This window comes from Alosa sapidissima, chromosome 13 (genome assembly GCF_018492685.1).
Source record: "Alosa sapidissima isolate fAloSap1 chromosome 13, fAloSap1.pri, whole genome shotgun sequence".
NCBI classification, from domain to species: domain Eukaryota; kingdom Metazoa; phylum Chordata; class Actinopteri; order Clupeiformes; family Clupeidae; genus Alosa; species Alosa sapidissima.
In genome coordinates, this window is record NC_055969.1 from 30,280,237 (window position 1) to 30,305,484 (window position 25,248).

At 42.5% G+C, this 25,248-nt stretch overlaps 2 protein-coding genes across 5 annotated transcripts in view; one reads left to right on the top strand and one right to left on the bottom strand.

Moving 5' to 3' along the window:
* st8sia5 (ST8 alpha-N-acetyl-neuraminide alpha-2,8-sialyltransferase 5) overlaps positions 1-708 on the top strand; it is a 12,945-nt gene extending 12,237 nt beyond the window's left edge. For all 4 annotated transcript variants that reach the window (XM_042059268.1, XM_042059270.1, XM_042059271.1 and 1 more), the window contains one exon: positions 1-708. This exon is cut by the window's left edge and continues 478 nt beyond it. The gene's annotated coding sequence lies outside the window, so the exon portion shown is untranslated.
* The window catches only part of LOC121680082, a 136,677-nt gene that overhangs the window by 99,450 nt on the left and 11,979 nt on the right, over positions 1-25,248 (bottom strand). The window lies entirely within an intron of this gene.

Below are 25,248 nucleotides of genomic sequence, written 5' to 3' on the forward strand. Positions count from 1 at the left end.
ACCGCAAACATGGGGCAGCATGGGCACACTCATACACATACACACACACACACACACACACACACACAGGTGGAAACACACATACACATATACATACACACACACAGATGGAAACACACATACACATACACATACACAGATGGAAACACACATACACATACACACACACACACACACACACACACAAGGGTGTAGGTTTGGTCTCAGGTTTGGTGGGGACACACCAAACCACACCAGCCTACACCAAGACACACCAGCCTGCTTGGCTCGCTTATCTACCAGTGCCACCCACAAAGCTAAGTAGTATATGCTTTGACATGACATTCTCTCGTGCGTGTCAAGTAAACCCCCCTTCGGTTTCAGCCAATCAAATGACAGCGTTTCTTTTACTGTCGTCCTGGCCGTCGGAATCCAAATAGCATAAAGGAGATCGCTAAAATATTGGTGGGAACAATTTTGTCACCCCAAAATATTGATTGGGACTAGTCACCATGGTCCCCATCTAAACCTACGCCCATGCACACACACACACACACACACACACACACACACACACACACACACACACACACACACACACACACAGTTCACTTATGCACTTGCAGGTAAACATACACTCTGTATTAAACATAGACACAGGGATACATCAGAGCATTCACACACTAAACAAGACAGGTCCATACACACACACACACACGAATACACACATGCATTAACATAAACACACTTAGAGCTAGTCAGGAGCACAAATACACAGGAGTGCATTATAATCACTGTTTTTTATCCATTTAGGCAAACAGGCAGGACTCTCTGCCTGCTTACCTATGCATAGGGACCAGCTGATATGATACTTCTTCACACTCACACACACACACAGTTCCGCACCTAGACAGCTACACTCATCCACACACAAAAGCCACAGATACGCAAATGTAAATCAGGTTTCTAGGCCAAGTGTACTGGCGTATACAACGAATTTGGTCTCTGCATTTATCCCATCCATGAATTAGTGAACACACAGAGTACACAGTGAGGTGAAGCACACACTAACCCAGAGCAGTGAGCTGCCTTGCTACAGTGGCACTCAGGGAGCAGTTAGGGGTTAGGTGCCTTGCTTCAGCCGTTCCTACTGGTCGGGGATTGAACTAGCAACCCTTCGGTTACAAGCCCGAAGCCCTAACCAGTAGGCCACGACTGCCCTGAATATACAGATACAAGTGTGGCGTATGTTACACTCATCGTCTTAAACGTACACATATTTTATTCTTACTTGTCTCTCCCTCTTTCACACACACACACACACACACACACACACACACACACACACACAATTGTGTGTTGATTTCTTCACTGCGTCAGTAATAAATTCGTACCAGTAGGGGGAAGTATAGCGTCACTCCCCTTCAAAAGCCGTTTTTTGGTTGACTTCTTGCCCAGCCCCCATACATTTTCATTAATTTATTTAAATGTATTTTCATTTGAAACCACTCTAATGAGCTGTGCTACACACATCTACATCTACACATCACACACACACATCATCAGTGCCTCCTTCCTCACACTTCTTCTTCTCTTTATCCTCCATTTTGTCCTCCATTGCTCCATCCCCTTCAACCTCTCATCCCGTTGCCGTGGCAATGCCCGGCCCTGCCAAGTCTACGGCTCAGAGTTGTTGCTGCGCTGCGCAGACTTTTGTGTACCTACTTTTTAACCTCTGATACTCTTTGTACAAAAGAAAGAAACATATAAAGACAAAAAAACACACACAAAAAAGCATCAATGTGATTGGCTCACTGGCAGTCAGCCCTGTGATTGTGAAGACTGTTAAGTGTTTCAGTGATGTGATGTCCTCTGTGGCTATACAGCAGATTTGAACTTTTACAGTTTCAGTCCACACACACACATACACACACACACACACACACACACTGACACCCATGCATACACACACACACACACGCACCCTTATCATGTACGTAGACATAAGTACCGTATGGATTGTGGTAGGGGCATTTTTGATTTCTCTGTAAATAGCTTTTGATGTGAATATTAAGATGTTCTTTCTTATGATCATCTTTGTTCATTGCAAACTGTGTTGTGTGTGTCTGGGTGTATGGAAATATGTGTGCAAGGAAGACATTTGTTATATCTTCAGTGTTTGTTTCACAACAAATGATCTTTTTAAATATGTATGAGCACACACACACACATATTTTAAATGGAGGGGTCTCTCTTTCTCATTCTCTATCTTTCCCCCCTAATCTTTCTACCTCTTTAAATCATTCTGTTGTTTTCTTCTTTACTGTCTCTCTATCCCTCTCTCCTCAACCTTCCTGCCTTGTCTGCTCTGCTCCATTCCCTCGACTGTGACTTTCGCACCCCTGACTGTGCAGCAATTCCTTACACACGCACACACACACACACACACACACACAAACAAATATATTTGCGTGCATATGTCTACAAACTCTTATGTGCCCATGTGCTGTTGCCCACACCCTTCCAGACTCACACACATATGCAGATACACTCACATGTGACCGCATGTGAGAAGACACCCTGTCACGCCCTCTATATGCATGCGAAAACATGCTTGGACGTCCATGCGAGGTATATGTTTCTGTAATTGCTTGTTTAACGTTACTGTCTCAGCTTTAAATCATTAGTCAATGCACTGTATGTACTCTGTCAGTCCTAGCATGGGAGTGTGCGTGTGTGTGTGTGTGTGCATGCATGTGTCCTTAGTTGCGTGACTACAGGTGTGTGTGTGTGTGTGTGTGTGTGTGTGTGTGTGTGTGTGTGTGTGTGTTTGTGTGTGTGTGTGTGTGTGTGTGTGTGTGTTCGTATTCTCTCATTCTTTGAGACATTAACAACCACACAGACACAAACACACACACACATTGCTCTGGTGTGGATGTCAGATGTGGTGGTTAATAATTGATCGACTGCAGAGGTGAATCACTGTTAATATGATAGTGAAGATTGCATCTGTTTCCCCCATTCACTCCACAAACAGCCCTGCAATGCGAGTAACCTTCACAGTAGCACATTTATCAGTGAATAAATGTCTACACCTTTGCATTTGATGAATACATTGTATCATACATATGAAATGTATTCATTCTGCATCTGAGTGCACCCTGAAAACACATCTCCCAAAGAGAGATGAGACTGGAAGTTACTGGAGAGAGGTGCGAGAGACTGTTGGAGGTTTTTTTGGGGATGTTATGGACAGCATGACCAAGAGGCATTTGTTGCTGTGTGTGAATAAACGCTATAAATGAATGCTTTGGACTCTCATCTGACTTGTGCGCTCTCCATTAAACACAGCCAGCAGACTAGCGCCCCTCCCCCCACACACACACATTACTGCTTATAAACATGTATACTAGGCATGGGCAGTTCGCGACTGATTCGGTCAGAAAGAACGAATCCCGAAGGTGAACGACGAGAACTGATTCCCAAAACAAGAGAACTGGTTCTTTTTTAACATACAAAAATATGGTCACGTAATAAAAGATACAAACGAACAGAGCTTCATCTTCCTCGACCGTATATTGCGATTGAGTCTAAAACGTGAATGAGAGTACTACAGCAGGTAGCAACTCCGTTGCCATGGGTAAACAAATGATAGGCCTGGCTTTACTTACGTGCCTGCCTGCCAGCTCTAGAACTTGGAAGACGCCATTTGATTCATACTGCATTCCATTCAGTATATTTATGGAAAAAGGCACTTATGTGCTTAATATTAAGCTTGATATTTACATAAATGGTGTAACAGACCATATGAGATGGTGTTCTAAAGGATATTTGACTTAAGACAACCGAGACAGTGTTCTAAAGCATATTTTGACTTAAGGAACTGAAAGAACTGAAAGAACGAATCAAACAAACGATTTGTGAAGGTGAAGTGAACTGAAAGAACTGATTCCCGGAATAGAATCATTTGGCCCATGCCTAATGTATACCCACATATACGTACAATGTACCGTATATATCCACATTAAAGGCGCTCTAAGCGATGTTATGTGGTTTCTAAGCTAAAACATTTTTTGTAACATACAGCAAACATCACCTCGCCATCCGCTAGCTGCCTGTGCCCTGAATACATGCGGTCTCTGGGGACAGCCCAGGCTCTGAAAACGGCACCAAAAACAACCTGGTCCAACCTGGACCATAAAAACACGCTCTCATGCTCTCCCACTATATCATCAAACCATGTCTGGGTATATATAGCTAAATATTTCATCACCCCAGAAATAGTTCTGTCCATCAGTATTCGTTGATAGTAGCCTACACCAGTGGATTCTCTTGCTGTCATACCTGCACAGCCTGTTGCACAGATTAATTATGCATGACCTTCCAAGGTTAATCAGTGTTAATCTCATAGTGAGGGATGAATTTGTCCATTGGCTCTGTCTGAAAAACATTGGAAACACATGGCTGCATAATTGCTCACTGTGCTGTTACAGCTATTATCACACATTCTTTTTAACTCACAAATACAGCAATGTGTCTTCTGTGTCAGGACCCGGTCTGCACCAGCCCCATCACCTTCTATTCGTGTTTGTCTGTCTGTAGCAGCAGGGTGGCTGGGGACCTGATAACCTGATGGGCTGTAGGATAAGAGGGCCTGGGCTCTGCAGTTTTTTCTGGACTCTTCTCCTTTCTTCCCTCGGCATTTTGTTTGGTTTTACACATACCCTAGACACACAATGTTTGGTTTTACTCCATTGCACTGACTTTTATATTTCACCTTAATAAACATACTGTATTGTTCATATTTACGTGTAGAACTCCCTTATGGTTCTCATGACTTGAGCATGTGTGACATCTGGGACTAGCTTTGTCTGTCTTACATACTTGGAACAGATTGTTAATGGTCACTTTCTCTTGCACAGAAAGGCCTACAGACACACACAGACACACACACACACACACACACACACACACACACACACACACACACACACTCAAATGAAGAAATCCGAGCTAGATGGAATTAAATAAGCACATCCTCCGGAAGGACTACAGTCAGACCAATCAAGATTATCCCCTGAACTCAGATGTGAGACGTCTTCTCCCATGCCAGCTCGAGTCTGAGCTGAGGGAACTCACGTAAGTAACAGCCAGGTGTTGTCACCTAAGGGCTTCTACATAGGCTACTCGACGCACCCGACCGGTAGCGCGACAACGTGACGTCAAAATGACGTAGATCTTGCTGGCGCGCCAGGATTGAAGCCAGGTAGCGCACCACTCAGGGTTTGGGTGAAAAAGTAATTTGCTGTGGGGATTTTAATGCATAATTAGGGCTGCTGAGATATCCATTCCCAAGTCAAAGGAAAGATTGAACCCTGGTGGTCTGAGGAATGTAGTAAGGCTGTTAGGGACCGTAATAAAGCTTTTAAAACTTTAAAACAAACTCTAAATTTTGGAAATTTGATTAAATACAAACAGTGTCAAGCTGTAGTGAGGCGCACAGTTAAAAGTGCAAAAAGGGAGTGTTGGAAAAAGTTCTGCGATTCAATTGAAAGAACAACTCCAATTCAAAGTGTATGGAACATGATCAAGAAGATGAGAGGGAATGGGAGGGAATTTGAGTATTCAGTAATGACTAATGATCAAAGAGTTATCACAAATAGTAAAGATAAAGCAGAGGCCATAGCGAAGGCATTGGTAAAGGTGCATAGCTCAGAGAACCTTAATCATGAGGAGAAAACGGGAAGAGATATGACAGTTAAAAAATACAGATGTGTTTTATTTGAGGAGACAGGAGATGGGGAAAGTTTAAATGCTCCTTTTAACCTACAAGAACTTAATAGGGCATTAAAGAAAGTTGGAAGGTCTACCCCAGGGAGGGATATGATCTGATATGTCATGCTAGAGAATTTGACTGATAAGCGGAAGGAGGTGGTGTTGAGTTTATTTAATAGGGTGTGGTCAGAGGGAGTCATCCCAGCAGAATGGAAGCAGTCTGTTATCATTCCTATTTGGAAGCCTGGGAAAGATGCAAAATGCCTAAGTAATTACAGACCTATAGCATTAACTTCGCAAATGGGTAAAATAATGGAAAGAATGGTGAACAGACTGGTTTACTGGTTAGAAACAAGAAACCTTCTACATAGAGTGGTTTTAGGAAAGGAAGGGGGACTATGGATCCAATAGTTGCTTTGGAGGATTCAATAAGGAAAGCCCAGGTTAAAAAGGAGACAGTTTTGGCCATATTTTTTGATGTTGGAAAGGCCTATGGCATGGTATGGAGGGAAGGTCTTCTTATTAGGCTGAGGCAAATGGGAATCAGGGGAAGAATGTTCCAGTGGATTAGTAACTTCTTATCTGGTAGGCGAATTATAGTTAAAATTAATGAAGAATATAGTAATGAATATGTTGAGAATGGTGTACCTCAAGGTAGTATTATTGGTCCACTATTATTTTTGATTATGATTAATGATGTTTTTAAAAGTATAGAGAGATCATTTAATGTTGCATTGTTTGCAGATGATGGGGCTATGTGGAAGAGAGGTAGAAATGTTAACTTTATTGTGAATAAGATGCAACAGTCAGTGGACGCTGTCCAAAGATGGGCACTTCAATGGGGATTTAGAATTTCCATAGATAAGACTAAGACAGTATTTTTTACTAGGAGAAATATTCCCCAAGATTTAAAACTGAAGATATCTGGTACAGATCTAGAAAGAGTTGATTGTTTCAAATATTTAGGCCTATGGTTTGACAAGAGGCTAACCTGGTCTGTGCATATACAGAAGATGATAGAGAAATGTAATAAAGTGTTAAATGTGATGCGATGCTTGCGTGGAGTGGATTGGGGTGCAAATAGGCCAGCCTTGAGAACTATTTACATCAGCCTTATTAGGTCTGTATTCGACTATGGGTGTGTAGTTTACAGATCTGCAGCTAAGTCCCACTTAATGAAGCTAGATGTAATTCAACATAAAGCTTTGAGGTTATGCTGTGGTGCTATAAAGACTACCCCAGTTAATGCAATTCAGGTTGAGATGGGTGAAATGCCTCTGCATATTAGGAGGGATCAGTTAACACTGGTTTATTGGGCTAATCTTAGAGGGCAAAAGGAAGATCACATAAGTCAAGCTTCTTTAATCCACTGTCAAGAGAGAGATACTGTAAGTCTCAAAATCAAAGCTTTGGGTGGATTATATCTCAGAAGACAAGTGAATTGGGTCTTCATCTGCGTGTGTGTCCATCAGTATCTTATCCAACAGTTCCATTGTGGATAATGAGAAACCCTTTAATTGACTTAGACCTTTTAGAATTAAAATTGAGTGAAGAAAGTAACAGCGGTATAGTAGAATACCACATTAGAGATGTATATAGAGACAAAGTAGTGGTATTTACAGATGCATCAAAGTCAATAGAAGGTAAAGTTGGTATTGCATTTGTAATTGTTTATACAGCTGAGCTAGTAGCTATTCTTATCGCTTTGTCCTGGGTTGAGAGTAATAGACCTAGAAATGGGGTGTTAGTTGCTTCAGATTCTGTACCTGCATTGATGAGCATCCAAAGCGCTATGTCTCAGTCCAGGCAGGATATTGTTTTAGAAATTGTACAGATGATAAGTAGATTGTTAAATTCTGATATAAATGTAAGTTTTCTATGGGTACCAGCGCATTTAGGAGTGCAGGGAAATGAATTAGCTGATAAGAACACTAAGAAGGCATGCGAATCTCTTGAGGTCACCATGGATATAAATCATAGTAAATCTGAAATTAAAACCATAGTCAAATCAAAATCTAAGGATAAATGGCAAAGTGATTAGGATAATGCTAGCACTGGTAGGAAATGCTACAGTATCCAGAGGTTTGTGGGCAGTGGAAGACCAACTACTAGATCTACTCATGAAGAAAACATTACCTCAAGAATGAGGTTTGGGCATACTTTATTTCTTTTAAAAAAGCATGCTGATGGAAAGTGTAGCGTATGTGATGCCGCTGAGACTGTAGAGCATGTTGTAGAAAAATGTAATAAGTTTAACCAGGAGAGACAGCAACTCATTCAAGAGTTGGAGATAGAGAGTGAGCCTTTAAGAGTAGAAACAATTCTTCAGAAAAACTCAGGTGAAGTTTGTTTTAGAGCTTTGTTTCACTTCTTGGAAGAAACTGGTCTGATTGGAAGAATAGAGTAGCCTAATTCCTTTTCTTTCTTTATTGATTTTTTTTTTTTTTTAGCTATTATTAATATTTAAATATATCCAGACTCACACTCCATTTCAGAAGGTGGCGGTAATGCTTCCAAAAGTTGTTTGTCAACCGCCATTAAAAAGGAAAGAAGAAGAAAGAAGCGCACCACTCATTTTTTTTTTTTCAGACGAGCGCGACAAGGCGGAAACAGGAAGATGGACTAGTTCGAGGGCAAGCGAGAGTTGCAGTGTTATGTTACAGTCGTGAATTTTTAATAGTTTGCTGGATAAGTTAACAAAGTTACCAGTGAGAGTTGCAACACATGGAATTAAGAGGAAAGAATAGAAACGATTTATTTTCAAACAAAGGATATCTATTAAGGCCTGAACAAAATCTCTTTCCACTTCAGGAAATTATACAAACTCAGCCAGCTGCTAGCTAGCTAGCCAGCTAACTAAACTGTTGAAATTATTAAAATGTCCCTCGGGATGACTAAAGTATCTATCTATATATCCATCCATCTATCTATCTATCTATCTATCTACCTGTGCGCACACCATGGAAACTAGATGATAATGATGGTGGTAGTTGTGAATAGTAGCAACCAAAGTCTGAAGCACCATCATCACAGAAGCTAGCTACTAGCAGCGAATGTCTAATAAGGGGAGAACCGCCACTCTCGGGAAACTTCCGGTTTCTGAACTGGTTGCAGTTCCTTTTCTGGTTCCACATGAGGGCGCTCACGAATAAGTGCAGAATTAATGGAGGTCTATGGAGCTGTAACCCTCAAATCCACTTTTCTCGGGATATAATTTTTTGCCCAGAAATTTGAATGTTGCATGCGAAAGAGGGGACAGAGAAAATACACACCGCTGAGTATTATATTTTTTGAGTCACTTATTTGTTCTAAAAAGCCTTTCAAATGCGTCAATGACGTCATTCATTAGCAGAAAGCTAGTGTGTTGTGGGCAACAACGACCCAACCTGTAAGAAATCGAAAGAACGTAAGTACTCGTTCATTCAACTTTTGACCTATAACCCATAGTGAGCTTGCAGAAACCACAATCAAATCTTCGATTTTTCAACGACAACCAGGTGAAAGCGACAAATTTAGCCGTCTAGTTCCATAGACCCCCATTGTTTTTGCACTTATTCGTGATCGCCCCTAGCGGAACTGCAACAGATTGCAGGTACAATGGAGTTAATAGGGAGTGATCCAGCGTAAACGGGCTCTGCTACTAGTGTTTCTTACTGCAGCTTCTTCTGCTGTGTAACGTAGTTAGCGTTAATCTTTTCACAACAGCTACACCTCTGTTCAGGAGAATATTGCAACTAGTGTTGCAACCACCACACGCGAGTATAAATGGTTACGGCGCTTCTGTGACGTCACATTGTCGCGCTACAGGTCGGGTGCGTCGAGTATGTGGCGCACTTAAAGCGTTCTTCCAGAGCCCGTCTACGGAGAGCCTGGCCACTCCGTATTAAGTCCCATTGTACCGAATTGTGGTTGCAGTTCCACCAGATTTCCACTGGGGGCGATCGCCATGAGTGCAGAATGAATGGGAGTCAATGGAGCTAGACAGCTAAATTTGTCTCTTTCACCTGATTGTCGTTGACAAATCTCAGATTTGATTGTAGTTTGTATAACTTCAACATGGGTTATAGGACAAAAGTTGAATGAACGAGTACTTATGTCCTTTTGATTTCTTACAGGTTGGGTCGTTGTTGCCCATAACACGCTAGCATTGTGCTAATGAGTGACGTCATTGACACGTTTGAAAGGCTTTTTAGAACAATTAAGTGACTTTAAAAAATATAATACTCAACCAAGTGTATTTTCTTTGCCTCCCCTTTCGAATACAATATTCAAATGACTTGGAAAAAAAATTATATCCCGAGAAAAGTGGATTTTGAGGGGTACAGCTCCATAGACCTAGCCTGGTGTTACCATCCTACGAACTTCCGGCCAAAATTTGATTTCAGCCTCGCACGTAGTCTGGCCCAACCCACAGTATACGGCTCGCGTGCGGCCACGCCAATCAGCGAACAGTTGAGTGATGACACGGAACTTGCCTGCCGAGTTGCTTGTAGTCCAGCGAAGCTTGTAGTTCAACAGCATAGCAACAATGGCGACGGAGGAAGAGACGCTAGAAACTATCCGCAAAGTTGTCTCAACTCTCGAGGGCATCACGCAATTAAAGCAGGAACAAGAGGCTTGTCTTGTCAATTTTATAAATGGCAAGGACGTCTTATAACTCTCCTTCCAACTGGCTTTGGGAAAAGTTTGATTTATCAGATGGTGATAGCTAAACCTAAACGCACAAGTGTACTACATGCATCACTACTTATCATGTTTTCAAATAAACATTTGCTGCTCGTTATTCTCCCCCCTACTCTCATTTTTCTCAATTACCTTAACAAAATCAATGCAGCATAGGCCTACTTAAGGAATGGAATGTTAGCTACTAGCTACCCTACCGAGCGGGGCTCAAGGCGAGGCGGTGTGTCTTCTTGACGTGAGCTAGCCGGTTACCGAGCGGAGCTCAAGGCAAGGCTGCTGTGATTGTGCTTGACTGGGACTAGCGGTTACCGAGCTGGGCTCGAGGTAAACCGCTCCGTGTTTGTGTTTGACAGAGGCTAGCCTGCGTTGTTTTATGCCGAACAACTAGTTTAACTGAGCAAGCTCCAGGTTAAATAACACGTAGGTCGTCAGTACAATCCAACTTATCCGAGAGTGTAGTCTGAACAGCCCGTGGAGAACGAAGTAAGCTCCGACGAAGTCACCGGGCTGCGTAGAACAACAATCGTCTGATAAGCGGCGAGAAGAGATAAGAGGGAAAACTGGCGTGTGACAAGAGCTGATATAATCTCGGCGACGTGACGCTTTTGGTATACAACTCTCGGTCTGTGGCTGGCGCAAGTTAGAGATATATCCACTACGAAGAGACTGCCCTGGCGGTCAGGTAGCCTGCATACTAGCCAGCGGTCTGTTTACTACTGAGAGCAGAAGTGGGAAGCGTAAGAGCCTGAAGCAGAAGTGGGAAGCGTAAACGCCTGAACTCCGGCGCACACAGGGGGTCAAGAGCGTGCAGATTAGCTTCGGCATGTTAGCATACGCCATTTTCAAATATTGAGCATTGCATTGAAATATTGCAATATTTGCATTCAAATATTGAGCGCTGCATTGAGCATTTGGAACCAGCTCCATGCACGAAAATCCGTGTTGGGCACGAGCTGTCATGCGCGTACATGTTGGTGGGCGGGTACCTATCCGGCGGCTACAGCCAAACAGTGCGTATTTCTTGAGGAGCCTATGAGAAGACGTGCATATTGTGGTTGTTTATCCATCATATGACAAATAAAGAAAATTGTATTGATCTTGTTTAGTTGTTGTTTGTCCCGAACAAACATAGCCTAAACATGATTAAAGACAATAAATTACACAACAGCGGCATAAAAACCTGTCTCGTTACACCATGGGTCTCCAACACGTTGCTCTCAACTTATAGCCGCCCCCTTTGGAGCTTGCCAGAGGCTGAAGCACTAGGCTACTACATTAAAACACAATTATTGCCGCGAGGCATTCCAGCCTACGAATTTAATAAAAAGTAAACCATGCATAATTAAAAAAAACTCAATTTAGGCTACTTCGCTATGCAATAAGGTTTCTATTAGAGCACAGCGCACGTTCAATGAATGAAGGAAAGGCCTTGTCTCGCAATAAACAGCTGGAAATTCCAACACTTTTTCAACTACACGAAACTTTACAGTGATCATCAAATACCCTCTAGATCTAAATGCCCATCTGCGTTTGATAGCCTGGTATGCCGCTCCAAACAAAACGCATGTCTCACAATAATGTAGAAAAGGTCTGCCTCGAATAAGCCTACCTCAAATAAATACCTTTGCGCAGCCTAAGTAAATAGCAGACGCCTGACATAATTTAGGATTTACGGAAAGTATGCCATCATATGATGTTGGACGCCTGGCGATGCTCTGGCCGTCTACTGTGCCTCTGACACTGCTGCCTCATTTGGATGGTAACTCCACAGGTGAGCGCGAAGATTGGATGTCGTGGATGCGCAAGTAAACTGTTTTTTTGCTGAGTCCGCAGACAACATTCTCTTTAACGGTTACTTCACCATCTGCGGTGTACAACTCAAAGTAAAGACACATTTTAGATGAGTTGGGGACGTAATTGTCAGGCTGTGCTCAGGCTGACCGTTCTGTGCGTTATCTTCAATACTATCTTCAATAATATTGAATATCTTCAATATTATTTTCAAAACAGGGTGGCTATTGAGGGCTCTGGCTCCAGTCATTATTGTGGCTACTGGCTATTATTGGCTTGATTTGGTCATGGGCCAACGCTAGAATACGTTTAGAGCACCCGCTATGAGATGAGATCATAGACTGTAAAAATGCGCTACACTTGGCACTAAAAACCGAATAGTTTATTTATAGTTCGACTACGGATATTTCACGTCATGTTCGAATGCATATTTGCAGCAGGACAGCAGGCAGACCGCTCTTAGTTAGAGCCGCTATGTTATCCAATGAAATTAAGTTGCGCTTCAGGGCGACTCCACTCGGACTCCATGCGCGCTCCCGAGCAACTTTTTCTTCTTCTCATTATGAGGCAAGGACTTTATGTGCATTATCGCCACCCTCTTACTGGAGGACGACTCTCTTTTTACAGAATATCCAATAAAAATCGACGTTGGTCCATGCGTCATTTCCAGCTTTGTAACTTGGCGCATGGTCAGAGACGACTGGCTAGATCCGAACCCCAGTGTTCAAGATGGCGTTGACTATGAATTGGCCGGATTTACTAGCCTAGCCTCCAACATTCATTTGTATGGAGGGCGGGACTTAGTCACTCTCTCCAGTTATATATAATACCTCCATGGGCGCACAGCATACGTCATTACCAAACGTTGCTGATTGGTTAAGGGATCTCCAATGATTTTAAACCTCAAAATAAGCATCCGCCCATTACGGAGACAGATTATTATTACTTTGTTCCAGACTGTATGACGAAGAGAAACGTAGTCACAGGCGGTAAGGACCAGGCTACCATAGACCCCCATGCATTCTGCACTCGTGGACGAGCGCCCTCATGTGGAACCACAGAAGGAACTGCAACCAGTTCAGAAACCGGAAGTTTTCCGAGAGTGGCAGTTCTCCCCTTATTAGACAATAGGCTTATTCGACTTGAGGCAGATCTGACTTGGTCTGGCTTTCTACGTAAACGTGATCTTCAGAGGCTAGCCGGGAGGAGCTACAACAGAGGGCAGCTCATCACGGACAAACAGGCTACAGTCTGCCTGACGTGACTCGCAGGAGATATCGCGGAATTTTGTTGGCAATAAATACAGCAGAACTTTCATTCTCGCTCATTAAAATGAGCATGATGACTGACGAGATAAATTCTTATGATGTAGTTTAAATAAACCATTGTTGTCATACTGTACAGTTAACAGGCCTGCTTTGTAGCGCATACATTCAATATCAAGTGTTTTCCCTATATGTGTGTCCATCTATTTAACCAGTAGCAGAAAATAACAGAATATCCAAACGTTTTCAGTAGGCTAGCCTAGAATTGTTGCAGGAATCACGTATAAGACGGTATCCCTTCGATTTCTGTTTATTTTCGTATATTCCAACATAAGGAAGCACCATGAGACTCCCGTCAAAATTGTCATGAGGACATTCCTCCCAAATGGCCCTATCACGTCTTTGAACTGACGTCATGAGGGCGTGTTTTAGCTCATGCAGCTCGTGGAAGGCAACTGCAAGATCTGTCTGCAGGCTAAGACTCCCGCGATATTTTAAGGTCATGTGACATGGTGTCACGGTGGTAAGTCCCTCCCCGGCTGACAGAAGTCGGACAGAATTTCTAACCAGCAAGCATTGCGTCCATCCCAGTATGCATTGTGTTCAACCCAGCATGCATCACATCAAGTCAGATCTGCCTCAAGTCGAACATGCCTATTTATACTCGCGCGTGGTGGTTGCGACGCTAGTTGCAATATTCTCCTGAACAGAGGTGTCGCTGTTGTGAAAAGATCAAAGATAACTACGTTACACAGCAGAAGATGCAGTAAGAAACACTAGTAGCTAGCTTCTGTGATGATGGTGCTTCAGACTTTGGTTGCTACTATTCACAACTACCAACATCATTATCATCTAGTTTCCAAGGTGTGTGCACAGGTAGATAGATAGATAGATAGATATAAAACTGACACAGTGCCCACACAGAGCTGCTGTGCCATGTCTGATGTTTCAGTCAAACGGGAACCAGGGAGCCGAGATGAAACCACACATAAACACCCACAGAGAAACATTCAGCAATCTTCCCAAAAAAGTCTATATTTTTGTAGTGGGAGGAATAGCATTAACTGGCTATTAGCTGTCTTCTAGTCGCTTGTAAAGACATTGCAACAGAGAGTGATGACTGCTAAACGGCCGCAGTGCCACTGATGAAAAGCTGACACGGCACCCACAAATCTGACACAAGTGGCACAGTGAGATGATGTGTTGAATGCCTTGATTAGAGGCTCGTTTGTCCTCTCTCTCTGTAAGAGATTTGCTCTTACATTCCATTTTATCCATACCAACGTTACCTTGCTTCAGTAGACCTCCATGTCTCTCAGCCCTAATGAGAATGAGTCACATTTGTGTAGTTGGGACTCTTGCCTTTTATTGGCTGTGGACTGGCTGAGGTCAGAGGTTCAGTGACAGAGGTAGCGGAGGAGAGAGGAGAGAAACAGTAGTGGGGTGGTGGTGGCTGCCAGTGGTTTAGGTGGACGGTGCTGCTGGCAAATGCCACATTAGGAGGATAAAGGTAGAAGAGGCAGTGGCCTCAGGTCGAATCCTGGTCAATGGGATGGCAATTGAGAAAATGGGCTAATGATTTCAGGTATATCCCACGCTCGGGGGTGGGGGGGATGTATTATGTAAAGAGCTAAAAGAGCATGGAGGTATTACTGGGGTTAATTTCCCCCTGTGCATGTACTGCATATGCTTGTGTGTGTGGGGGTGAGGGTGTGAGAGAGAAATGGGGGTAGGGGTATAAACCCCTCTCTCTCTCTAAGTATTGTAATGTTGAAGATGTGCACTGTATGCGAGGAGGTGATGCTCTTCTCATTGACAGACAGGCACAGACATCCAAATGGTTGGACAGGAGTGTGAACATGTATACCCAGTTGTCTTGACAGTCACTCCAGTGGTGTTATGGTAATAAGAATGACTTATGCCAAAACATGTGACTACGCTATAGTCGATATGGTGAGTGAATGAGTTTGAGTGTGTGCTCAAAAGGTAAGGTGTGTGCATGTGTGCATGTGTGTGTGTGTCGTCTGTGTGCGTGTGTGTGTGTGTGCGTAAAGCGATCCTGTCACTATGAATAATGGAATGTGGCGAGGGCAACTCCTCTCCCCAGCTTTCTCCCTGGGTCACATGACGCGGCGGCAGTAATTTTTCATGAGCCCCCTCCTCCTCCCTTCGCCATTGCCTGTCCGCTGTCCCCAAGACCCAGGGGAGAGGAGGCGCCGCCGCCCGCGCTGGGCCCTGCCTCCGCCCGAGGAGCCCGGGCCGTCCCAGAGTTGCGGCCAGACGCGTCACCCTACACCTCACAGACGGCGAGGAAACACTTAAACCGCACACACACACACAGATGGAATAAATAAAAGATGCCCACAAAAGAGAAAAAACGGCCCAGTTTGGAGGAAACCGAAGAGCCAGGTGACGAATTGAAAGAGAAGGAGACGAAGGCGAAAGGAAAGAGCAAGGCAGTTACCCACACCTCAGACGGGGAGACGGACAGGGGCACGAGCAAGAGCCACCCGGAGAAAAAGAAAAAGAAGGGCGAGAGTGAGGAAAAGAAGAAAAAAGCAAAGAAAAAGAAAAAAGAAGAAGAGGAGGATGAAGGGGAAGACGTAGAGCTCGAGGATGAGGAGAACAACAATGAGCCCAAACGAAAAGAAAAGAAAAAGGACAAAACAGTTGAGGAGGACGATGGGAACGAGGGAGTGAGAGAGGAGAAAAAGAAAAAGAAGAAAAGCGCCAGCGCAGGGAAGAAAGAAAGGGAGAAAATGGGCTCAAAGGACAAAAAAAAAAAGAAGAAGGCCTCAGAGGATGAGCCCACCGAAGAACAAGAGGAAGAGGAGGAGGGCAACAAGAAGAAGAAGAAAGGCAAGAAGGGGAAGAAGGGATCAGACAGCGATGAGGACAAAAAGGGAAAGAAGGGAAAGAAAAACAAAGTAAAGCTCCCAGATTATTATGAGACCTACCACAACCAACTTCTCAACTACCAGTCGGAGTCCTCAGATGACTATGAGGATGAGTATTACCGCAAGAAAGGTAAGGAGATGAAGTACAACATGGTGCGGCTGATGCTCCAATGATGTCTGAAAGTGTGTAAGAGTGGCATTGAATTTGTGATTACAGAAACAATCAAAAATCAGTTTTACCTTACTGAGAAAAAATATTCCTTTTTTGAATAACTTGCTACCCCAGGAAATCCTATTCAAAAGTCTGGACACTGCTTTACGCATGCTGATTTTAATTGGCTTGTGACCTCTGGGTGGCTACGAATGGCTGAGAATAGCAAGCCTCCCCCTCAATTTGCTGTTAAAATGCTTAAATTAAATGAAACAGAGTAGACTGAACTGCAGTTGCAATCAGAAGTGGTTATCTGGAGGGTTAGTATTCTCATTACTCTGAACGGTATCAGTATTTTAGGCTTGATGTGAGCTGTAGATCAGCTTCACCAAGAGTGGCAGCCATTTTGGAATCCATTCATTTCAGCCACATATGCATTAAATGATTGATTAAGGGGACTTAAATCCTTCCAGGGCAAAATCCTTCCAGGAAAAAGCCAAAAGCACAGCCATTTGTTAGATTTTTTCCCACATTATTGAGGGTCTCTTCAACACAGGATAGAACCATAGTAGAAGATTAATTTCACTTGATTACCTCTGGGATTTGATCCAATTGGACAAACCTTGTTTAGTGGTCTGCTGTGCCAAAGTTGGGAAGACTGGTCAAGTTCCATAGATGACAATAAGTGTGTAGATGTGAGATGCCAAATTCGGGAGGAACAGCGATATGCATAGATTTAGCTATCGTATTTAGCTATTCAGGCCACTTAGTGTAATCTTAAGTGGAGTGGGTGTAGTTGGAATTAATTCACTATACTTAAGTGAATGGAATCCCATAGTGAATTGCACTCTACTAAGGAGGCACTTCTACACAGGGGAAACCCAACCACCACTAAAGCACATGAGAGGGGTCTATTCACCATTCTGGGGGCATTCAATTGTCAACCTTCAAAAAAAGACATCTGTTATTCAGTGAAGTAGCTGAATGTCTCTGTATATCTCAGTTGATAGTTTTAGGGTGCAGGATGTTAGCAAAGTAGTGGAAGCCAGTAAGTTGCTATTGCTTGCTTCAGTAAAATGTTAGCTGCTTTAGACTGGATGTTTTGCAAAGATTCTCTAACTCCTTGATGACATTTAGTTAAAGCACTATACCTACTTAATAACATCTTACTCACAAGGGGGTACTTGATTCAATGTTTTCACATTTCTGTGCATCTTTCAGTTTACCAGGCAGCTGAAACCGCTTATTCATGCTCTCTGACTGGCTCAGTCTTTCTCTCTGTGCCTAGTTTATGAGGTAGTGACAGTAACAGGTGACGTGAAAGGAGCAGGAACTGATGCTAACGTGTTTGTCACCCTCTTTGGAGAATACGGTGTCACTCCCAAAGTTCACCTGGCCAGCAAGTAAGTTTGTTTTTCACACTATCCATCCATAAAAGTCCTTCTTTTTCGTCAATGAGTCCACTGGACGTCTATTCATTGATTCATGTAATAGTGTCAATGAGTGTTCTTTTGGTAGGCTATTTGGATGATATACTAATGGTTAATCATTAATTGGCAAACACCTAGTTCAATGAATAAATTGTTAAATGACCTAAAGGTGGAATATGGCGTTGACAAACATTCTTCTCGATCAACATAAATATTCAGTCCTTCAGGATATTAGGGTAGGCCTACATTATCTTTTCATGGTGTCTGAGACATATCCTATTTTCATATGATACATATTTCAGCATTTTGATATAGCTCCAGTAATTGATCGGGGGGAAATCAAGAATTGGTGATTCCAGTGAAATGAGCTCATATAGTATATTACACATATTGTAGGAGTCATTCTAAAATATTCATGCTTTTTCAGACATTCACTATGCCAGGAGTTACTAGTGGTGGTGTGGCAGGTGAGCCCTGTAGCATCAATTTCACCAAAAGGTCCAATAATCCCTTTCTTCTATAGATTTTCTACTGGACTTATTAACAACTCTTGGGAAGTGGTTAGGTCATTGAACTACATGGCTGTTCTAAGTTACAACAAATCCATGTACATAAAAATACGGTGGACACACCCAGATAACAGACTGACTCAGGAACATCCTTAGCTCCAATCAGTCTCAGATACAAGACTGCTTTTGCTGTTATACATGTATATGCTGTTAGGCATTCTAAATTGTGAGAGCTGTCGGGGAATGGTATCACCCATGACATTTATGGTCTAGTTATGACACTCCAGGATAAAAACAAAATAGGAAAAAACCCTAAGAGAACACACACTCAAACAGAGATTGATATACATGTATCTTAAACAAATGCCTAATGTGTTGGCAAATTGCTCACATTGGGGTTATCCTGATTAAGTCAGTCTGCCGAAACGTCGGTTAATAGTTTAAAGAGAAAGGAGTGTATGGCTACTCTTCACTGGTTTAGTCTTATAACGGGATTCAAGCTTTTTTCATCAGGCAGGTCTCCTTTTATAAATATCACACAAATGGAGGCTCATTAAGAAAGAAACAAAGTAGGCTCATTAAAAATGGGATGTAATGTGATACATCTTCTTAAGGCCTTGCATATAAAAGAGGAAAATATTGTTCTATATGATTCTACTGAGATAATGACGGATGATATCTAGTGGTTAGGCATCAAAAGCACAATAAATCCAGTATGCAGGTGGCCGTATATTTGTGGCCTATTTGTACTTCTATCTGTGTTGCTATTGTTGCACTCCTCCACAACTAGTTTTTCATCCCTGTGTCTTATGGAGGCGATAAGAGAGAGAAGTGTCAATCAAGAACCATGAATATTTATGAGACATGCTCACACGCACTCCATCCTGTCCAAAGAGGCCGGGGAGAATTCATCCCACAGAATAAGAGGGACATGTATCAGTTATACTGAAATTTAATACAGACTATTTGGAACAAATTGATGCATTGGAGAGATACTTGAAAGCTGATGAATACCAGAGAGCGCGCACACACACACACACACACACTCTACTGATTGAATCTGGAACGAATACTCTGGCATAACAATTATTGTTGCCATAGTGATGTTAATCTTTGATTTCTACCCCCCTCCCCTTGCCCTCTCCTCTCCAGCACTGAAAAGAGGTACCCCACTAAAGTATTACACACACACACAAGCATGTATGTATGCAGGCATACATGAATGTACATTTACATACCAACACACAGACTTTCTCTCTCTTTCTCTCTCTCACACACACACAAACAATAAACACAAGCTGAAACACTATCCCATACACTTTCACACACAGACACGTACACAAATCCTGAGAAACTCTCATGTCTCTCTGTCTTCCGAGTATGACACTGTATGCAAGGACAGCCACATTTAACCATGGCACTGGTTACATAGGCATAGATGTTTGAATATTGCGCACAAAGACACACACATACACACACACACACACCATCCATAACAGGAGAACTGACACAACATAATGTTAAATTCAAAACATGGCGTGAAATGTGACAAACAAAACATCAAGCGTGCCATTTATAAATGCTGTGCTGCATTCTTCCATACAGTCAAATGCTGGACAGCCACTTGGTAGTAAGGATCAAATGTCACATGACATGATTAGCCACCAACAAAGGGCCGTCATGTGATGTTGCCATATGATACCTTACACACAGACACATAATGTAGTCATGGTCATATAATAGAATCAATCACAATGATGAGGTAAACCATTATGATTTTATTTGGCCACAGCCAAGAACACAACCATCAATCATCTGAGTTAAGATTCAGATGGAAAAACTGACCGAATCACGGTGCAGGATTCAGTCAGTCATGATGACTCATGATGGAGTCAAATGGATCTGAATCTTCTCAGAGGCTCAGGGGCTGTCCTGTATGGAATCATCTCATGTGTTGCATCATGACGGAAGGTGTCAGTGGTCGGGATCCTGGTGGAGACTGGACAGAGAAGCGGTCAGAATGCAACATTTTGGAAATAGAATGGAATTTGATAGGCAACTGTCTGAATTGCATTAATTTCCAAAGTTTGCTTGTTGGTCAAGTTTTTTGTTTTGGAAATGTGTCAGAATGTTTGTTTGAAACTGTGAATGAACAAGAGATAAGATATATCTGCATAATGTATTTGAGTTTATGTTTTGAAAAAGGATTTTTAAAAGGAATTTTTAAAAGATTTAAGGATTCGAATGACTAATGACTTTTTACATTTTGATTGTGAAGATGCCTTTGTATATGTTGGGTCTAGAGACAGAAAAAGCTGCACTATATGGAAGTACAGCATGAAATTGCACACACACATACTGTAGAAACAGAAAAGCCACACACATGCATGTGCACGCATGCGTGGACAAGCACAATAAAATATGCATACAAATAGATAGATGAGTTGGCTGGGAGTTGTTGATATTGACTAATGATGATGTGACACCATGACACCATGTCTTAATTTAGAACCAGACATGAGAACAGGCAGAATATCTGGCTCAGTCTCTCATGTGGGTTTTGTTTCTTCCCTGCAGAAATCGATCGGCATTTGAGAAAAATAAAACCGATGTATTTCGAATAAAGACACACAATGTGGGGACTATACAGAAACTAAGGTACTCTCTCTCTCTCTAACACACAGTCACACACACACACACGCACGCACACACACACACATATGTGGATGTGGATGCCTGGACACGGCCATACACACAAAAACATCACTAGTGCTTGAAAAACACTATGTATATACTATCATACAATTCACTAGTGTGTGTATATTTTATTATGTAAATGTGAAATGGGCATGTGTATTTTTCGTATCCATGTCTTTGCTTGTGTGTGTGTGTGTCAGAATTGAGCATGACAACACAGGCATGAATGCAGGCTGGTTCCTGGACCGTGTGGTGTTGACGGACATGAGTCGGCCACATCTACGCTTCTTCTTCTGCTGTAACAACTGGCTGAGCCGGGAGGACGGTGACGGGCTCACCTACAGAGATCTGCTGGGCAGTCTCAACCCTATGGATTTGCCCAAACGTATGCCACAACACAGCATTCACACCACAACACAACCAGCAGTCATAAATACTGTACCTACACCATATATCCTTATGCTATTGTGCATTTACACAGACATGTCTAGATTTCAAATGTTTTCAACACATTCCTTACAAATACACATATTTAACACTCCAAACATTCATAAAGCAGATTGCTTTCATACCAAACTTGAGCATTCAGTCATCTTTGAAAGTATAAGATAATGATATGAGTTCATGAATGGGGATAAAGACAAATAGTGTAATCTTACTCCAAAGTTCTTACTGCAAGAGCTAATGGAGGACTGAAAGTGCATAAGCCAACAGCTGCTGGGATAAGTTTACCTGTCTTCCCATTTCCACACATATGCATGGCCACTATACCTTAGGACACAAAAGCTTCGTTAATCCCTGTGGTGGCAGGTTACAGGGACATCCCTGCGGTCACTCAATGTGACTTGACATGCACACCGCACACTTGCACATGCACAGCTTATAAATGTCTTGTTTTGGTGAGATAAACATTTTGCAAGGAAATGGCAGAGTGTACAAACTGTGTGTGCAGGCTTTATGTCTATGTTTCAGTTTATGAGTGTCAGTTTATCTTTTGTCGTTTTTACTTTGTCTTCATTTAAGATTTGGATGTGCATTTACTTCACTTCATCCAACTACATGTCACCCCTGGAGGATATCTAAATATGTTTTACGTCCACATAATACAATATTGAGTTTGGATGTGTTGTATGTAGGCTACACAGTATTATTATCGCCGCTACTTCCTAAATTTCTGGTCAACGATACCCGGGACACCGAAACACCGGGGCACATGAAATTTGGTGGGCATATAGCCCCACTAGACTTTTACGGGAAAATTTAGTTTGGTCCCCGGGGGCCAAACAAGTATTGGCGTTACGTAGTTTGTCCACCAGATGGTGCAGCAAGACAGAGCCGTATTATGGCTGCTTGCTTGATGTTAGATCCATAGGTAAAATAATGTTAACGTTTGCATAAGTTGAGTGATGGAGGCTAGTTTGTTGGTGTAGTTGTGAAACATAAATGCAGTTATACCGAGCAAATTGATAACAGCACTCTTTCGTCATCCCATTATGTTCTGACCATATTGACACAAGCAGGTTAGTTAGCCACAACCCTAATGTTTGCGATGGTTTGCTAATGTCTACGATGCACCCTAAACATCAGGCTAGGATATTTCTGCTTGCTAATTAGGGTTTTTGGCTGTTGACTCGCTCACAGTCCTTGGTGGCCCTGTCAGCTGCTTTGTAAAATATTGCATTAAGACCACAAAAAGTCTACACGAAATAAATGTGACACTCACTAGACTACGTGCAGTGCCAACTTTGACGTTGTTTGGATTAGTAGGCCTAATGCATGTATGTTAAATATATCAGTAAAAGCAGCACACATCGGCTTTCTCCGCTCTACTACCCCTCTTACACAGCACAGCGCAAGACCAGGGTTTTAGCAGCGCTGAATCAATCATCACGGTCAAAATGAAAGATGTTTGGATGATTATCATGTCCGACATCAACAATTAAGGCTCCCTATATGCAGTTTGCTTGCATAAAATGATACTGCGGACTTTGCAACAACACGCCAACAAACACGGGTATGCAGTGTCTATTAAAAACAACGAAAAAATGATGGGTAAGGCTATTTGCACCCCTGGTACAATTAGCAGTGTATGCTATTCGTACCCTGGTGCAATTAGAAGTGAATTCTATTCGAACCCCGGTGCACACAGCAATGTGTTCTATTAATACCCCGTCTGGTACAAATATCAATGTATGCTATTTGTACCCTGGTGCATACAGCAATGTTTTCTGTTAATACCCTGTCTAGTACAAATATCAGTGTATGCTATTTGCACCCCTGGGCATTTACTCTGGCATATTGATCACACAATGTAATTAAAAAAAAACGAGCAACATGTTTTTGTTGTTGTCGTCACAGGGTGTGAATAGTTCAGCTGCTAGCTCAGGCTATTTTGGACAAACGTCAATTCTGACTGAAGGTCACAAATTAAAATATGCTAATGGTTCCGAATTTAAAGGACCAGTATGTAGGAAATATGTAAGGGATAGTGTATAGAACGCCGGTCATTATTGAGAAAATAAGTCCCGACGGGGCGAACCGGCGCATCTGGGTCTTGCTTCGCCCTGAAGGGACTTATTTTTCCAATAATGTCTGACGCAGAGCTGGCCATATTTCTCCTCGACAGGTAGGCTAAACTTCATCTGCATCGCTAACTTCAGCTAAATATGTTATGTTGGTTAGAGAGATATTTTTTGTTTTCATTGTTTCCGTAATGTGTAGCTGGGTCATGGTTGGAGAAACATTAAAGCAGCTGCAGGTTAACTAACGTTAGCTAAAGGGTCCTACATACTCGCCGCTCCCGACCGGTAGCGCGACAATGTGACGTCAAAATTGCATCATTTCTTCTGTCGCACGAGAAATTTCAGCCTTGCGCAGGCAGGTTGTGCACAGGAGATTTTTTTCAGATGCGCGCGACAAGCAGGATGAGCTTGAAGCCAAGATCAGGGAGCATGCATGCCTCTATACAGACATCAACCACATTCAGGCATTTTTGCCTAGCCCACATCTTGAATAAACATGTTGTTTGAATTGTCAGTTTGAGAAGAGAGGGAAATTAACCTGGCTAGGTTACCAGCGAGAGTTTGTGATTCTTAAATAGTTTACTGGATAAGTTAATGAAGCTACCAGAGAGAGAGTAACACATGGAATTAAGAGGAAAGAATAGAAACAATTTATTTTCAACCAAAGCATATCTACTAAGACCTGAACAAAATATCTTTCCACTTTAGGAAATTACTCAAACTCAGCCAGCTGCTAGCTAGCTAGCCAGCTAACTAAAATGTTTAAAAAAATTATTAAAATTTCCCTCGGGATGACTAAAGTATCTATCTATATATCCATCTATCTACTGTATCTACCTGCACACACCTTGGAAACTAGATGATAATGATGATGGTAGTTGTGAATAGCAGCAACCAAAGTCTGAAGTACCATCACAGTACCAAAGATAATTAATGCGTAGCAAGATGGGTCTTCCTAGTTCATGTCTATGAGGGCAAAGTGGAGTTCAGTCAGAGACGGGCTCTGGTTCAGTCCCCGCCTGCACAGGGGCGTGTCACTGACGTATGACTGACGTTTGAACGCCTCGGTTCCACGCCAGACAGAAGCCGGAGTACAAAACAAACTTGGTGTACACCTTCATTAATGTTTTGACTGACTGGAGAAAATCAACATCAACATACTGTCACGACATTCTCCTGAAATGGGGAGGAGGGTTTGGAGATCATGATACCGTGTCCGAAATGTGCATCCATTGCTCAGAAAAATAAGGCTTTGACAAATTCTGGGAAATTCTTGGATTCTGCCATAGACCTCAATGTTATAAAGGGAGCCCGATCACTGCATAAATGGGGGATAGTGGCACCCCCTCCTGCGGGGCGTGTACTACTGCTACCCTATTTGCATACATTTCCAGGGACAGGAAATGGCCTCTCAGGAAGTATCTTCGTAATCAACCATCTTTGACAGTACTGCCATTGACGCCAATGCTTCTGACAGCTTCTTCTACTGTGTAACGTAGTTAGCGTTAGCCTTTTCACAACAGCGACACCTCTGTTCAGGAGAATATTG